Source organism: Panthera onca, chromosome B4 (genome assembly GCF_046562875.1).
Source record: "Panthera onca isolate mPanOnc1 chromosome B4, mPanOnc1 haplotype 2, whole genome shotgun sequence".
NCBI classification, from domain to species: Eukaryota; Metazoa; Chordata; class Mammalia; order Carnivora; family Felidae; genus Panthera; species Panthera onca.
Genome location: NC_138345.1, coordinates 12,120,574 through 12,134,378, shown reverse-complemented (window position 1 = coordinate 12,134,378; position 13,805 = coordinate 12,120,574). Strand labels below are relative to the sequence as shown.

Genomic DNA, 13,805 nt, shown 5'->3' with positions numbered 1-13,805 from the left:
AGAGCCTGTAAGAGGGAAGGTCATAACAATATAGGCCTACCTCAAAAAAGCAAGAAATATCTCAAATAAACAATGTAACTTTACATTTAAAGGAACTATAAAAAGAAAAAGCCCAAAATTAGAAGTAAAGAAACAATAAAGATCAGAGCAGAAATAAAGGAAATACAGATTAAAATGACAATAGAAAATATCAGTGAAATTAAGAGCAGATCCTTTTTTTTAATAAATTTTTTTTAATGTTTTTAAATTTATTTTTGACAGAGAGAGAGAGAGAGAGAGAGAGAGAGAGACAGACAGAGCATGAGTAGGGGAGGGGCAGAGAGAGAGGGAGACACAGAATCTGAAGCAGGCTCCAGGCTCTGAGCTGTCAGCACAGAGCCTGACGCGGGCTCGAACCCATGAGCTATGAAATCATGACCTGATCTCAGTTGGATGCTCAACCGACTGAGCCACCCAGGCGCCCCAAGAGCGGATCCTTTGAAAAGAGAAAGTCTAGCTAGACTAACCAAGAAAAAAAGAAAGCTTAAATAAACTAAATCAGAAATGAAAAAGGAAAAGTTACAACCAATACCACAGAAATACAAAGGATCATAAAAGACCACTACAAGCAATTATACACCAATAAGCTGGACAACCTGGAAGAAATGGATAGGTTCCTAGTAAAAATACACTCTTTCTAGATTGAATAATGAAGAAATTGAAAAGCTGAATAGAGCTATTACTAGTAAGGAGTTTGAAGCAGTAAACAAAAATCTCTCCACAAACAAAAGTCCAGAACCAGATGGCTTCACTGGCAAATTCTACTAAACATTCAAAGAAGATGTAATACCTATCCTTCTCAAAACCTTCCAAAAATTTGAAGAGGAGGGGTGCCTGAGTTGCTCAGTCAGTTTAGAGTCTGAATCTTGATTTCGGCTCAGGTCATGATCCCAGGGTTGTGGGATCGAGCCCCATGTTGGGCTCCATGTTGAACATGAAGCGTGCTTAAGATTCTTTCTCCCTCTGGTCATTTTGCCTACTTGCGTGTGCTCTCTCTCTCTCTCTCTCAAAAAAGAAAAAAGTTGAAGAGGAGGGAAATCTTCCAAACACATTTTACAGCATTACTCTGATCCAAAACCAGACAAAGACACCACAAAAAAAAAAAAAAAAAAAAAAAAGGAAAATACAGGCCAATATCCTTGATGAACACAGAGGCAAAAATCCTCAACAAAATATTAGCAGATATTCAACAATACATTAAAAGGCTCATATATCACAATCAAGTGGGATTTATTCCAGGGATGCAAGAATGGTTTAACATCTGCAAATCAATACATGTGATACATAACATTAACAAAATGAAAGATAAAAATCATATGCTCATCTCAATAGATGCAGAAAAATCATCTGACAAAATTCAACATCCATTTATGATAACTCTCAACAAAGTGTGTGTAAAGGGAACATATGTCAACACAATAAAGGCCATATATGACTTCATACTCAATGATGAAAAAGCTGAAAGCTTTTCTTTTAAGAACAGGAACAAGACAAGGATGTTCACTCTTGACACTTTTATCCAACACAGTACTAGAAGTCTGAGCCATAGCAATTAGGCACGAAAAAGAAATAAAAGGCAGTTAAGTTGGAAACAAAGAAGTAAACTGCCAATATTTGCAACTGACATGATACCCAGATATAGAAAACCCTAAAGAATCCACCAAAAAACTGTTAGAACTAGTAAATAAATTCAGTAAAGTTGCAGGATATAAAATCAATATACATAAATCTGTGGTATTTCCATACACAAATAATGAAACATCCAAAAGAGAAATTAACAATCCCATTTGGCGCCTGGGTGGCTCAGTTGGTTAAGTGCCCGACTCTTGATTTTGGTTCAAGCCATGATCTCATGGTTCTTGAGTTCAAGCCCCACATCAGACTTTGTACTGACAGTGTGAAACCTGCTTGGGTTTCTGTTTCCGTCTCTCTCCACGCCTCCCCTGCTTGTTCTCTATCTCTCAAAATAAATAAAAATAAACTTAAAAAAAGAGAAAGAAAACAATCCCATTTATAATCGCATCAAAAAGAATAAAAAGAATAAAGTATCTCTTTGAACCAAAGAGGTGAAAAGTGAACACTATAATCTATAAAAGACTGATGAAAGAAATTGAACAAATAAATGGAAAGATAGTTTATGCTCAAGTTTTGGAAGAATTAATATTATTAAAATGTCCACACTACTCAAAGCAATCTACCAGAATCAGTGCACTACTTATCAAAATTCCAATGGCATATTTCAAAGACTAGAAGAAATAATTATAAAATTTGTATGGAATCACAAAAGATGCCAAATAGCCAAAGCAATCTTAAGGATGAAGAACAAAGCTGGAGGTATCATGCTCCCTAATTTAAACTATATTACAAAACTATAGGAATCAAAACAGTATGGTATTGGTACAAACATAACACACAGATGAAAAGAAAATATTGGGATCCCAGAAAAAAAACCACATATGGATAATTAATCTATGCAAAGAAGCTAAGAACATACAATGGAGAAAAGGCAGTCTCTTCAACAAATGATGCTGGGAAAACTGGACAGTTACCTGCAAAAGAATGAAACTGGGCCACTGTCTTATATCATACACAAAAGTTAACTCAAAGTGGATTAAAGACTTAAACGTAAGACCTGAAACCATAAAATTCCCAGCACAAAACAAAGGTGGTAAACTCCTTGACATGAGCCTTAGTGAGTTCTTTGTGGGTCTGACTCCAAAGGCAAGGGAAACAGAGCAAAAATAAACAAGTAGGACTATATCAAACTAAAAATCTTCTGCTTGGGGCGCCTGGGTGGCTCAGTCGGTTAAGCATCCGACTTTGGCTCGGGTCATGATCTTGCAGTTTGTGAGTTTGAGCCTTGTTTCGGGCTCTGTGCTGACAGCCTGGAGCCTGCTTTGGATTCCGTGTCTCCCACTCTCTCTGCCCCTCCCCCACTCATGCTCTGTCTCCCTCTCTCTCTCTCAAAAATAAACATTTAAAAAAATAAAATAAAAACATAAAAATCTTCTGCTTAGCAAAGGAAACCATCATCAAAATGAAAAGGCAACTTGCCAAATGGGAAAAGATATTTACAAACCATGTATCTGATAAGGGGTTAATATACAAAATATATAAGGAATTCAGACATCTCAACAACAAAAAGACACTGATTGAAAAATGCATAGAGGATCTGAATAGCCATTTCTCCAAAGAAGAGAGATGGCCAAAAGGCACTTGAAAAGATGTACAACATCAGTAATTATTAGGGAAATGCAAATCAGAACCACAATTGAGGTATCATCTAACACCTGTTAGAATGGCTATTATAGGGGCGCCTGGGTGGCTCAGTCAGTTAAGTGTCTGACTTCGGCTCAGGTCATGATCTCACGGTTCGTGAGTTCGAGCCCCACGTCAGGCTCTGTGCTGACAGCTCAGAGCCTGGAGCCTGCCTCAGATTCTGTGTCTCCCTCTCTCTCTGCCCCTCCCCCACTCATGCTCTGTCTCTCAAAAATAAATAAAAACATTATTTAGAATGGCTATTATAAAAAAGACGAGAAATAACAAGTGTTGGTGAGGATGTGAAGAAAAGGGAAACTTGCGCACTGCTGATGGGATTGTAAAGTGTGCAGCCACCATGGAAAACACTATGGTGGCTCCTCAAAAAACTTAAAAACAAAACTACCACATGACCCACCTATTCCACTTCTGGATATTCATCCAAAGAATATAAAAACATTAATTTATAAAGGTATCTACCTTTATGTTCACAACAACATTATTTACAATAGCCAAGATATGGAAACAACCTAAGTGTTCATCAATAGATGAACAGATAAAGAAGACGTGATATATTCATATAATGGAATATTACTCACTCCTGAAAAGGAACGAAATCTTACCACTTGTGACAACATAGATGGAACTTGAGAGTATGATGTTAAGTAAAATAAGTCAGAGAAAGACAAATACCATATTTCAGTCATGTGGAATCTAAAAAAAAAAACAAAAAAACATTCAAAGATACAGAGAACAGACTAGTGGGTACCAGAGGAGAAGGGGGGTGGCGAGTAGACAAAATGGTGTGAAGGAGGCCAACTGTATGGTGATGGATGGTAACTTGATCTGTAACGGTGATCACACTGTAGTGTATACAGATGTCGAATTATAGAGCTGTATACCTGGAACTTACATACATACATCTATGTACTGTGTGTGTGTGTGTGTGTGTGTGTGTGTATACGCAAATGAACAGAAAGAAATTGTGAGCGAACTGGAAACTGGACACTCAAGAATACAAACTTTCTCTTGGTTGGTTTGGGGATTTCTGCCCTAGGTTGGGGGCCAGTGATCCTTTTCTTCCAAGAGCCAGATAGTGAATATTTTCTGCTTCTCAGGCTATACTGTCTCTGTTGCAACTACTCAGCCCTGCTGTTACATCAGGAAGGCAGCCAGAGAAAACACATAAATGGACAGGGGGGCTATGATCTAATGAAACTCTATTTATGAAAATAGGCAGTCTGCCAGATTTGACCATGGAGCTCTTGTCTGCCTGCCCTGCGTTGGATGAAGATGTACATTTACTAAAGCAAAGAAGTGCTTTGTACCTTGTACCTTGGCAGAAAGCACCTGACACAGTGAGGTGATACTTCAGCACACCTCGCTGTTTCTTCAAGACAAACAAGAAGGTGCTAGGAGCCCAGCCCTGCCCAGTATAAGGCAGTTTTTTTTCCTTGGTGTGGCCAGTTGCTAATCTAGATTAACTCTGCAACACCGTGTGAAGACTTTGGTGTGTAACTTTTAGCCCAGACAGCAGTTGCTGTGACATGCGTGGGAGATACTGATCTACGGTACTCAAGGACTCCGCTTAAATATCCATGTTATATATCCGTCCGAAATCTTGGTTGCCAACAGCAGGAACTGAGCCCCAACCATGGGAAACTGCGTGAGCAGGCTCTCCAGGGCTTATGGAAATGCCGTGTGGCTGGGGGGCCGGGTGTGCAGCGGAAAAGAGCACAGTACAAAGGGACAGGCTGCGCCAGTGGTTATGGTGATGGATGGGCCCCCTGCGCCCCCGTCTCTGGGGCCCCTGCTCTGCAATCAAAGCCCTGGGGACAGAGGTGGAAACAGACAGAACATGGGTCTATCTGGTTCTGTGCTTTGGGATATTACCACTTACACTAAGACCACACACACATCAAAGGGGGGTGGGACAGCCTCAAAGCAAGATCAGGTTGCAAAAAGAAAGCAGACAGACCGGGGCGCCTGGGTGGCTCGGCTGGTTGGGCATCCGACTTCGGTTCAGGTCATGATCTCACAGTCTGTGGGTTCAAGCCCCACGTCAGGCTCTGTGCTGACAGCTCGGAGCCTGGAGCCTGCTTTGGATTCTCTGTCTCCCTCTCTCTCTACCCTCCCCGCTTGCACTCTGTCTCTCTCTTTCTCTCAAAAATAAGTAAACATAAAAAAAAAGGAAGCAGACAGACCAAATGTCATCGTCTGCTACAACACCCGTCCAGCTTGCCCCCACACATCTGGATTTCATAGCTTGCCTGCATGGGAAAGGTAAAACCCATTCTGAACTCCATGAAGGGAAGGGCTGTGTCCTGACTGACTCTCTCGGGCCTGTCTCAGCCCTCATGTGACACAGGCTCATCACCCGTCACCCAGGAAGCACGCTGTGGCCCTCAGCAGCTCTGGCCTGGTGCAGCGCTCCTCGGGCTGCAGTGGTGACCCATTCCAGGGTCACTGTCAGTACTTCTGTAGGTCACACCCTCAATTTCTAAATAAAAGAATAAAAAAGAACAGAATGAAAAAACAGAGAAGACAAAATCAGAGACCACCGCATAAGGTAAGAGAAAGCAGTGTTTCCGTTTTAAACGTGCGTGTGTAGGGGGTGCTTGGGTGGCTCAGTCGGTGAAGCGTCGACTTCGGCTCAGGTCATGATCTCACTGTTCATGAGTTCAAGTCCTGCATCGGGCTCTCTGCTGCAGCACTAAGCCTGCTTCGGGTTCTCTGTCCCTCTCTCTCTCCCCTTCCCCCACTCATGTGCTCACGCTCTCCTTCTATCCCTCTCTAAAAGACAAACATTAAAAAAACCCACATGTGTGTGTGTAACTTGGGTCATGATGCAAAATGGATTTCTTGCTCTTGACTGTGGTCACCGAGTATGGAGCCCGGTAGCCTTGTTGATGACACACACTGTGTTGTTATGCTCTGGCCGCCCTCACAAGTACCCCAAAGGAGCAGCCTAATTACACAGCCTCCTAGTTCCGGAGCCTAGAAGGCTGAGATCAAGGTGCAGGGAGGGCTGTTTCTTCGGAGGCCTCTCTCCTTGGCTTGTAGCTGGCCGTCTTCTCCCTGTGTCTTCATGTGTCTTCACGAGCTCCTTCCTTCTGTGTGTCTGTGTCCTGATGTCTTCTTACAAGGACACCAGTCACACTGGATTATGGCCCATCCCAACGATTTTATTTAACCCTAATTGCCTCGTTAGTGACCCTATCTCCAAATACAGTCACATTCGGAGCTACCGGGGGTTAGGAATTTGGGGAAACACATCAGCCCGTAATATACACCTTGAAACTTTCAGGGAGACAATGAAGCTTCAGCCTTGTTTCTGTTCTCTTTGGTAGCCTACTTCCAAACATGGTTATAGTTTTAATACATGTCTTTATTTTTCCAGCATCCAGATTCTTTTATTTCTTGGCAGAATTGGTATTTCTTGATATCATTTATGCCTCTTTCAGCTTAGAGAGCCAATCTTTGTTAGTGGCCTGAGACAATTTGAAAACATTATGGCAAGGATGGTTTGGAGATACTTCTAGGAGAAAGGAGGAGTTGGGGCCAAGAGGATAGAAATAACTTTTGTCTTCCTAAGTCCCTGATTTTTGTGTCTTATTTCCTGAGCAAAATGCCTCAAAGAACATGGCCTTTCTGAGAATAAATGTGGTTGGCAGGGTCTTCAACTCCCAGAGTACCTTTCACTATTCATTTATTCGTACATTATTATTATGGAGTTTGACATCTTTTCCCATGCATTTTGTTCCTCGGACAAGCAGAAGAGTACCGTGGAAAGTTGATGAGCTTGGAGGTCAGATAAACCTGCATTTAATTCCTGGCTCTGATACTAATGAGCTGTGTGACCTTGGGTCAATTACTTAACCTCTCTGGGTCTTACAGTGTTCATTTGAAAACTGGAAGTGATAAGACCCATCTTTTTTTTTTTTTTTAATTTTTTAAAGTTTTATTTGAGAGAGAGAGAGAGCAAGAGGGGGGGTGGGGGGGGCAGAGAGAGGGAGACAGATTCCCAAGCAGGCTCCATGCTGTCAGCACAGGGCCCGATGCGGGGCTTGAACTCACGAACTGCAAGATCATGACCTGACCTGAAGTCAAGAGTCATCAAGAGTCAGACACTTAACCAACTGAGCTCCCCAGGTGCCCCCCAGATGCGAGACCCATCTTTCAAAATAAAGCTATCTGGCTTGTCGATGCAATACCAAGTGCCCAGTAAGTGCTAGTTGTAATTAATGCGTATTGGCCCTCATAAACGTAAGCCAGAGAGGTCAAATGTATGTTGCTCCTTTTTCTGGTAATACGTTCTCTGAAAAGTAACTCAGTTGATTTGTGCAAGAGGTAAGCCAGGCCAGTGGAGTAGTTCTGATTCCCAGCCCAGGCATTTTCTATCACACCACACTCAGCATACTTGCTGATGCCCTTTCCTCACAGTTGCAAAGAAAATCAGGGATTGTGGTTTCATTTCCTCAGTGAAACTTGAAGATCTGCCACGGGGAAATGTCTCTCTTGGCCCTAATTCCTTAAACTTCAGGGCTGGAGGCAGAAGCGTATGGCCCAACTCTTTGCAGGAGAGTGAAATCCCAGGAGACAAGAGTGAGGGAAGGGGCGTGAGGCAGGAAAGGGGAGGGAGTGAATGCCAGGTGGCCGGTGTGACACTGTCACAACAAAAGAGCCTGTTGGTTGTCACAGGGCATTTACACAAAGGCTCCCTGGAGTCACTGCCATGGGAGGAAAGGTGAGCAATTAATTTAACTGCTGAGTCTTTCCCTTCTCCCAAGGTAGGGACACCCTGCCCTTCTGGGTTGAGTTTCTGGCCCTTCAGGCATTTGCTGGAGAAGCCAGCCTCTGAGACTGCAGTGTGCACCAGGTATGGGGGTGCCTGGGCAGTCGATTATGTTTGAATAATTTCCATTTCTCCTTTAACTAGGAACAGTAGTAGCAAACACTTGCATCATGCCTTACTATATGACCAGCACTGCTGTGTGCACTTAACTTGCATGGATGCTTTTAATTCTCGCAACGACTCTACAGGCAAAACACCATCGTCATCATCCCAGTTTTACCCATGAGATAACTCAGGCGCAGAGAGGTTAAGTGACTTGCCTAAGATCACACAGCTAGCAAGTGGTGAGCCAGGATTTGAACCCCAGTAGTTGGCCTGCCGAGTCTTTGCCTCATCATTGGAATAATGCATTAAAAGATCATTTATACATTTTTAGTGAATGTTTTCACTACATTTTCCTAAAATTTCAGCCACACTACAATTCAACTTGTATTTCTTGAAATGTAACAGAGGTAGATGGTGAGTAATCTTTTATGTGGATGTTGATCATGTTATGGAAGTTGCTGTTGTGAAGGGATTCTACCACACACACAGAAACTGTCCAGCAATCTGCTGATGAGCAATTTTGGGCAAGTGAGCAGTTTATAGAATCAGAATACACAGAACATAAAAGAGAGGGTCTTATGGATCATGTAGTCCAATTGCCTGATTTCACTCATTCATTCAGTTATCAATACTCTGTGCACATTTTTTTAAAGTTTATTTATTTTGAGAGAGAGAGAGATTGGGAGAGAGTGAGAAAGAGAGAACACGAGCAGGGGAGGGACAGAGAGGGAGAGAGAGAGGGAGAGAGGGGGAGGGAGGGAGGGAGAGAGAGAGAGAGAGAGAGAGAGAGAGAGAGAGAGAGAGAGAGAATCCCAAGCAGGCTCCGTGCTGTCAGTACAGAGCCTGACGTGGGGCTCAAACCCATGACCTGAGCCAAAGCAAGAGCCAGACGCTTAACTGACTGAACCATCCAGGCCCCTCTAATCTGTGCACTTTTTGTGAGTCAGGTATATGCTGTGTGTAAAACACATAAAGATGATGAGGACATGCTTTCTGACTTCAAGGAACTCGAGTCCCTCTGGGCTATTAAGTCCTGAGCTCAAATGGGCCTCTGGGCTGATACATGTGTCTGCAATTTAAAAATTGCTAACCAAGAAATGAGAATTAAAAACCCCTAACAATACTTTATGACCTTGAAATTTCTATAATAGTTTAATTTCTATAAAGAGAATATATTCATGTAGTACTGTAATTGAAAATTAATTTTTAGAAACGCTTGCAAATTACTCTTGGTAGTAAGACCACAATGTATTTCATCGGGCTAATAAGCAAAGAGGTCTGCAGGTGTTTTGGTCCTACTGAAAAGAGCAGATACTATTACAGAAACAAATCATTATACCCCAAATCTGCTTGAGTTGGGCATGCACACTTGGTTGAGTGAACTGGTTGCAGGAACCAGTGGGAGCACAGTGGGACCTTTACGATAAGGGTCTCGGGCCAGTCCGTGACCTCTAGAGAGTTGGCCAGGGGCCCAGTGCTTCAGGGAACCTAGGTCTCCTCCGGAAGCTGCTTCATCATCTCTCCCCACAGACCAGCTTCTCCTGAGTCCCAGTGATGCTGGAAATGGGCTTTCACCACCAGTTCTGAGTTTAGGCCTCCCCCCAAACAGAGCAGTCAGATGGTGAAAATCTCAGCTTAAGTCCCAGATTCCTTGCAACCCCCATGCAAATAGCAGCAGCGTTTCTCACAGAACTAGAACACACAATCATAAAACTTACATGGAACCACAGAAGACCCCAGGTAGCCAAAGCAATTTGGGAAAAGAAAAGCGAAACTGGAGGCATCACAATTTCAGACTTCAAGTTATATTACAAAGCTGTAGTAATCAAAACAGTGTGGTACTGACACAAAAACAGACACATAGATCAATGGCACAGAACAGAAAACCCAGGAATAAACCCACAATTATATGGTCAATTAATCTTTGATAAAGCAGGAAAGTATATGAATGAGAAAAAGACATTCTCTTCAATGAATGGTGTTGGGAAAACTGGACAGAAACATGGGAAAAAAATGAAATGGGACCACTTTCTTACACCATACACAAAAATAAACTCAAAATGAATGAAAGATCTAAATGTGAAACAAGAAACCATTAAAATCCCAGAAGGCAGCTCGGGCAGTAATGTCTCTGACCTTTGCCATAACAACATTTTTCTAGATATGTATCTTGAGGCAAGGGAAATAAAAGCAAACATAAACTATAGGGACTCCATCAAAATAAAAAGCTTCTGCACAGTGAAAGAAATAATCAACAAAACTAAAAGGCAACCTACAGAGACAATATTTGCAAATGACATCTCTGACAAAGGGCTAGTATCCAAAATATATGAAGAGAGGCGCCTGGGTGGCTCAGTTGGTTGAGTGTCCAATTTCAGCTCAGGTCATGATCTCACACTTTGTGGGTTCAAGCCCCGCATTGGGCTCTGTGCTGACAGCCAGAGCCTGGAGCCTGCTTTAGATTCTGTGTCTCCCTCTCTTTTTGCCCCTCCCCTGCTTGTGCTCTCTCTCTCTCAAAAATAAAAATTAAGCAAAAAAATAATATATATATGTGTATATATATATATGTGTGTGTGTGTGTACACACACACACACACACACACACACACACACACATATACACGAAGAACTTCTATAACTCAACACCCAAAGAATAAACCAATTTAAAAACAGGCAGAAGAAATGAACAGACATTTCTCCAAAGAAGACATCCAGCTGTCCAACAGACACATGTTAAGATGCTCAACATCACTCATCAAGAAAATGCAAATTAAACTACAATGAGATAGCACCTCAGAATGGTGAAAATAAAAAAATACAAGAAACAGCAAGTGTTGGCGAGGATGTGGGGAAAAAGGAACCCCCTTGGGCCGTTGGTAGGAATGCAAACTGGTGTAGCCGCTATGGAAGACAGTATGGAGGTTCCTCAAAAAGTTAAAAATGGAATTGTCCTGGGGCACCTGGATGGCTCAGTCGGTTGAGCAACTGACTTCAGCTCAGGTCATGATCTCACTGTGAGTTCGAGGCCTGCATCGGGCTCTGTCCTGGCACCTCGGAGCCTGGAGCCTGCTTCAGATTCTGTCTCCCTCTGTCTCTGCCCTTCCTCCACTCATGCTCCGTCTCTGTCTCTCAAAAAGAAATAAACGTTAAAAAAAATTTTTTTTTAAATGGAAGTGTCCTATGATCCAGTAACTGCAGTACAAGGTATTTACCTAAAAAGTACAAAAACACTAATTCAAAGGGATACATGCACCTCTATGTTTATTGTAGCATTATTTACAGTGGCCAAATTATGGAAGCACCCCAAGCGTTCATCGATTGATGAGTGGATAAAGAAGGTATACATATACCTATATATGCATATACACACACATATATGTATATATATTTATACGTATGTGTGTATATACACACACAGAGACACATACACACACACAATGGAATGTTATTCAACCATAGAAAAGGATAAAATCTTGCCATTTGCAACAACATGGATGGAGCTAGAGAGTATAATGCTAGCTAAGCGAATTAGGTCGGAGAAAGACAAATACCATACGATTTCACTTGTATGTGGATTTTAAGAAACAAAACAAATGAGCAAAGGAAAAAAAGAGAGAGCGATAAACCAAGAAACAGACTCTCAACGACAGAGAACTGCCCTGATCTGATCATTTTTCAGCATTATCAGCTTCTCCCTTAAATAATGTTAGCCGTAGAAGCAGTCCCAATCAAGTGTGTCAGGGCGTGGGGGATGAAGGTTGGGGGACATAAGGTATGGATTATGTGAGACAAGGGCAGGGAAGAGCTGACCAAAGTTGCTGTAGCTAGGACAGTTTGTCTACTTGGAAACACATCTCTATTAAAAATGCTGACCCAAGGGCACCTGGCTGGCCCATTTGGAAGAGCATGCAACTCTTGATTTTAGGGTTGTGAGTTTGAGCCCCACGTTGGGTATAGAGATTACTAAAATAAAGAAACTTAAAAAAATAAACTTGCATTTAAAAAATGCACTGTGCACTAATCAGGGAAATACAAATCAAAACTACAATGAGGTATCACCTCACACCTTTCAGAATGGCTAACATTAACAACTCAGGCAACAACAGACATTGGTGAGGATGCAGAGAAAGAGGATCTCTTTTGCATTGTTGGTGGGAATGCAAGCTGGTGCAACCACTCTGGAAAACAGTATGGAGGTTCCTCAAAAAATTAAAAATAGAACTACCCTATGACCCAGCAACTGCACTACTAGGTATTTATCCAATGGATACAGGGATGCTGTTTCGAAGGGGCACACACACACCCATGTTTATAGCAGCACTATCAACAACAGCCCAAGTATGGAAAGAGCCCAAATGTCAATCAATGGATGAATAGATAAAGAAGATGTGGTATACACACACACACACACACACACACACACACACACACACACACACACACACAACGGAGTATTACTCGGCAATCAAAAAGAATGAAATCTTGCCATTTGCAACAACATGGATGGAACTAGAGGATATTATACTAAGTGACATTAGTCAGAGAAAGGCAAGTATCATATGACTTCACTCATATGTGCAATTTAGGATACAAAACAGATGAACACAAGGGAAGCAAAAATAGTATAAAAGCAGGGAGGGAGACAAAACATAAGCAACTCTTAAATATAGGGAACAAAATGAGGGTTGCTGCAGGGTTTGTGGGTGGGGGAATGGCCCAAACGGGCAAGGGGCATTAAGGAAGACACTTCTTGGGAGGAGCACTGGGTGTTATGTGTAGGGGATGAATCAGTGGATTCTACTCCTGAAATCATCATTGCATTATATGTTGACTAACTTGGATGTAAATTAAAAAAAACAATAGGGGTGCCTGGGTGGCTCAGTTGGTTAAGCGGCCGACTTCGGCTCAGGTCACGATCTCGCGGTCCGTGAGTTCGAGCCCCGCGTCGGGCTCTGTGCTGACAGCTCAGAGCGTGGAGCCTGTTTCAGATTCTGTGTCTCCCTCTCTCTGACCCTCCCTATGCATGCTCTGTCTCTCCCTGTCTCAAAAAAAAAAAAAAAAAAGTTTAAAAAAAACAATAAAAAAACAATAAAAAAATTTAAAAAATGGACCGCGGGTCCATTTCTAGGTTCTCCATTCTGTTCCACTGATCTATGTGTCTGTTTTTGTGCCAGTACCACACTGTCTTAGGAATACTACTCGGCGATCAAAAAGAATGAAATTTTGCCATTTGCAACAATGTGGATGGAACTACAGTGTATTATGCTAAACGAAATGAGCCAAATTATGCGATTTCACTGATAGGTGGAATTTAAGAAACACAACAGATGAACACAGCAGAAGGGAAAGAAAAAAAAAGATAAAACAGAGAGGGAGGCAAACCATAAGAGACTCTTAAATACAGGGGCGCCTGGGTGGCTCAATCAGTTAAGCATCCAACTCTTGGTTTTGGCTCAGGTCACGATCTCACAGTTCATGAGTTCGAGCCCTGCACTGGGCTCTGGGCTGATGGCGCAAAGCCTGCTTAGGATTCTCTCTCCCTCTGCCCCTCCCCCTCTTTCTCTCTCTCTTTCTTAATAAGTAAATAAACTTTTAAAAAAAGAGAGAG

The 13,805-nt window shown here is 42.2% G+C and overlaps 1 protein-coding gene across 1 annotated transcript in view; it reads right to left on the bottom strand.

Moving 5' to 3' along the window:
• Positions 1-1,165: 1,165 nt before the first annotated feature.
• The window catches only part of MCM10 (minichromosome maintenance 10 replication initiation factor), an 84,616-nt gene continuing 71,976 nt past the window's right edge, over positions 1,166-13,805 (bottom strand). The window contains exon 21 of the mRNA XM_078450428.2: positions 1,166-5,797. The gene's annotated coding sequence lies outside the window, so the exon portion shown is untranslated. The remainder of the gene's footprint in view (positions 5,798-13,805) is intronic.